We start from the raw sequence: 5000 nt of genomic DNA, 5'->3' as shown, positions 1-5000 counted from the left end.
ATGAGTCGCTGAGCCCAAATTGCTTGACTAGAAGATGAAAAAATAAAAATGATGGGATGCTTTTTGAAAAAGAAAATCCCAAAGAGATGCTGGCCTAAAAAGGGAAAAAAATAGCCAAGCTTCATATACTTTGCTTGTGCAGCGAATCTCGGGGGAGCGAGGCGCCTTTTGTTACCTTCATTGTTTGTTTATAGCAGCGCCGCGCCACGACGCTCCGGGAAATTCTTTGTGGTCTCTCCAAGTAATGAGAAACTGAGGATGCGCAGGGAGCCTTTCCCCCTTTTTGCTCATTTTTCTCATCCTGGATTTCAGCCCATTTTTTTTTCCTTTGTTCACTTTTATTGCCGCATTTCGTCATTCGTAGTTGTATTATTGTTGTTAGAATTATTTATCGCTCATTCCTGGAAGGCGCTTACAAAATTGTCAAAGAACTAGTGTTTACTCTCGGCTGCTTATTTCCAGGGAGGCTGTAACTGGGGAGAAGGAAACGATGAAAATAGTCAAAGAGAAGTTGTGAGAAGGAAACTGTGACGCTCCTCTAAAGAAAAAGCAAAAAAAAAAAAAAAGTCTTCCGGCTCTCCACGAGGAGGAAAAAAAGAAAATAAAAGTATATATATATATATATATATATATATATATATATATATATATATATATATATATATATATATATATATATATATATATATATATATATATATATATATATATATATATATATATATATGTGTGTGTGTGTGTGTGTGTGTGTGTGTGTTATAGGATTTCTTCCGCCAATATTTGTTGAAAACGCATGCCTGGTTTACATCTATATTGATCTTGAGTATTATGAAGGACAAATGCGCGAGTACGAGTATTCAAGGAGACCATCCTTCTACCATGGAATTTGTTTGACGTATTATTTATAATTAAAAATTATCATCATAACATGGAAATAAATAAATGCGAAGGAATGACTCTCAGTCAGGCAGAAAAATTAAGAGTAAGAGAAAGAGATGAATACAACTTTCACATTTTTCCTTCACGTCCACACCGCAGGCTTTACTTGGTGCAGTGGAGGCGGCCAGTGCTTGCTCCACCCAGCAGGCAACTCGTTCGTCGCCAAGAAAAAACAAGAAAGATGGGATTTGGTTCATGGTTGAGGCGGCGGCGTGTAGGCGTGGCAGGCAGTCCTCCAGTCCTCGCGCCTGCCACGTAAATAATGGAGCCAGGAAGATAAGAGGCGTGAGGGAGGAGAGAGAGAGAGAGAGAGAGAGAGAGAGAGAGAGAGAGAGAGAGAGAGAGAGAGAGAGAGAGAGAGAGAGAGAGAGAGAGAGACGCATGACATAAGGAAGAAAATGAGGTAGAGAAGATGTGTGTGTGTGTGTGTGTGTTGCGGTGATATTGCAGTGTGTCTTATACCCGCCCAGTCATCGTATATTTGTGGGATGTATGACGCAGCTGGCGGTGTTTGCCTGCGAGCCGTGCGCCGTGACGAGACTTGCTTCTCCTGTCAGGGAAACGACCACCCTTATTATTTATTTTTTCCCGCCGCTCAGAAAACATCCACGAATTTTTGCCTCTTTTCTCCGGCATGTGTTTGTTGGACTAAAGACATAAAGTTTTCTTGCGAGCCTCAAATATCCTCCTTGCATTTCTTTTTATTATTTATACCATTGTTAATTATATGGCAACGTTGGTGGAAAGAGGTATATCTGAAAAAATTTGTGTTTCTTTAAAAGTTTAGTGTCAGTCTGTAACTTAAGATAAGAATTTTGGATGGCACTGTATCATAGAATAACAAGCATTTATGATTTAAACAGATGAAATATCTTTAACTGAACTCATTAATGGAACGACGTCGTATCGTTGTATTTGTTAGGGATTCATAGACAAAGAGGTGTTTTGAGCATTATCGCTTGGTATTCTCTTGAAGCTAACGATGACATTTATCAGATATTCCTACGATTAAATGCTCATTCTTTGTTTGATGTTCATACAATATATTTACATTTACGATGACAGAGTAATCATAAAGGAACTGTTATTATCATTATCTTTCTTATCATTCCTGTGTGATGGAAACGCACTTAGGATTTCGTCGAACTGAATCGAGAGTAAGCGGCTCAGTACGTTTTGTTTACGGTACTGCATTGTATTAGCATCAGGTTTCTCCGCATTTTAGCCTTTTAAAACTTTTTATTCTTCTTCACCGTTGCCTTATTCTCGTCTTTCTTTATGGTCTGTAAACGTACGTGCTTCAATCTTCTCTGTCTTCATCAAAAACATTGCATGAGATTTACGTTAGGCAATTATCTAAGGCGGTGGACAGTTCTTGCCCTCCAGAGGTTGGTGTTGTTTTCGCTCTGACATCACTCGCTGCATTTACCTCGCCCTGGTTTTGCGTTTATCTTGTTTATCTCTCGCCCGGGGACTTAATTCATGGGTCAGTTATATACATCGTTCTTATCTTAATGGTGATTGCGGGCCACCCAGAGTTTTCTCGACTGTTTTGGCTTTGTAATATATTTGGGTCTAGATTTATTTACTCTCTCTCTCTCTCTCTCTCTCTCTCTCTCTCTCTCTCTCTCTCTCTCTCTCTCTCTCTCTCTCTCTCTCTCTCTCTCTCTCTCTCTCTCTCTCTCTCTCTCTCTCTCTCTCTCTCTCTCTCTCTCTCTCTCTCTCGCCTATCTCCGTTCTCTTTCTTACTCCGTCTTTCTTCTTTTCCTCTTCTTTTTTTTCCTTCTTTGTCTTCTCTTCACCCTCCAACTCGCTATCTGAGTCAGAGAACAACCATTTTCCTCCCCCACCCTCCAGTTCCCTGCCGCGTCAGAAAAAAATTCAACCATCGTCTTCAAGGGAAAAGCAAAAAGAAAAAGGGAAGAAGTCTCACTGCGTTGGTGTGGAATTGCACTCTTTTCTTTTCTTTCTTGTCCGATTCATTCCGCCCCGAGAAAGATGGTGTTTTATTTCTTCTTTTCTTCTTTTTTTTTATATGAAAATCTTCGTCTAGTTTTTTCTTTCTTTCTTTTTCTTTTTTTTTTCCAGGGATTCCATTTCAGTTTTACACGGTTTCCTCTCCCCTGATCCTTCTCGCTATCCTTACTATCCCTCTCGTTTTTTTTCCCTCTCTCTCACTTTTTTTCCTTCTTCTCCTTCACTGGTTTCAGTAATATATATCCCTGAGCTCATCTTTTTCCTTTTTCGCCATTCTTTTGTGTTTTTTTTTATCTTTCCTCTCTCTCTCTCTCTCTCTCTCTCTCTCTCTCTCTCTCTCTCTCTCTCTCTCTCTCTCTCTCTCTCTCTCTCTCTCTCTCTCTCTCTCTCTCTCTCTCTCTCTCTCTCTCTCTCTCTCTCTCTCTCGTATCCTGCCGGCGTTCTTTCCCTCTTTGCTCCAGCCCTCCCTCGTCCCCACCTCCCTCCCTTCATTTCGTCCTGAATCTAGGCACCATTTCGTATTCATTCTGTGTGTCTCGTATTCCGCACAACTTCCATACTCCTCCATCCCTTTTTATATTGTTCCCTGATTTTTCTCCCTCATTGCTATGCTTCTTACTCTTCCTCTTCGCTCATCTCCCCTCTGGTACCCTCTCTTCTGCTCTTCCTTTCCTGCCTACTCTTGTATTCCTCCTCCTCCTCCTCCTCCTCCTCCTCCTCCTCCTCCTCCTCCTCCTCCTCCTCCTCCTCCTCCTCCTCCTCCTCCTCCTCCTCCTCCTCCTCTTTCACTCTCATCCTCCTCCTTTAAGCTTCTAGTCTTCTCCTTTCCTCCTCCTCTTCTTACAATGCCACGGTGTGTTCCTCTTCCTCTTCCTCCTCCTCCTCCGCCTCCGCCTCCTGCTTTATTACTACATCTTTTTCCTCCAGTTCTTCCTTACTCTGTCTTTGTTCCTTCTCCTGTGCTCTTTGTCTTTCTCTAAGGGACCTTCCTCTTCAAAGCAGACCGGTCTTACTCCTGCTGCTTTCTCTTTCTCCCACATTTCTCTCTCTCCCTCTCACTCACTCCGCCTCACTCCCTCACCCTCAAAAGTCTCCCCGCTTTGTACTATCCACCTCCCCCGTGTACCTTATTGTTCTGCTCCCCACCCCGCCTGTCGTCCCTCACCCCCCCCAATTATTTCTGCCACTGTCACCTTATTTGCCTCACCTTCCGATTCCCTGGATACTCGTAACGAAGATCCTCCCTTCAGTCTCCTACATACCTCTCGCCTAATGGTTGCTTCGCGTCCCGTAACAACAGACGATGACAACAGCAGCGACCGGATAAGACGAATAATACTAGCAGCTGTGTAATCCATAGTCATCACTGTCAACAACAACAACAGTAGCAACAACAACAACAAAAACAACAAAAACAACAACAACAACATCAACAACAACAACAACAACAACAACAACAACAACAAGAATAATAATAATAATAATAATAATCAAACATCTTACATCACCCTATATACATTCACTCCCCGCCACACACACACACACACACACACACACACACACACACACACACACACACACACACACACACACACACATACCTATACACATTCAAAACAGGATAAAAATTCACCGTCAGTATTCCTGGAATGATAAAGTTACAATGCGTAGTAATATTTAACGAAGGAAGAAAGGGAAGGAGGGAAAAGGACAAAGAAAAATATTTCCCCCCTGGGTTATTGTACTACAGATATCATTGGTGGCATGCCGAGGCTGTGGAGTATGTGGAAGAAAAAAAAGTAAAGAGGGCACTCGTTCACATTGCCTGTGTCATTTTCCTCATACCAGCATGTGCGAAAAGGTGAAGTGGCCGTGTAGAGTGCGTTCAGGAATGCGTCCCTGCCGTTGTTTTGTGAGGTGATTATTTTATGAACCTCCCGTCCTGCCTGTAGAAGGGAAGCCAAGTAGACTGAACGTGACGTGTTGCTGTGACGGGAAGATCAAAGGTGGAACTGAGGGAGACTGGATGAAGGTTGTGCATAAGGCTTTGTTAAAAGTTGCACATTCCAGCATGCACGTCGTTA

Source organism: Scylla paramamosain, chromosome 16, assembly GCF_035594125.1.
Source record: "Scylla paramamosain isolate STU-SP2022 chromosome 16, ASM3559412v1, whole genome shotgun sequence".
In the NCBI taxonomy this organism is placed as follows: Eukaryota; Metazoa; Arthropoda; class Malacostraca; order Decapoda; family Portunidae; genus Scylla; species Scylla paramamosain.
This window is presented reverse-complemented; position numbering follows the sequence as displayed.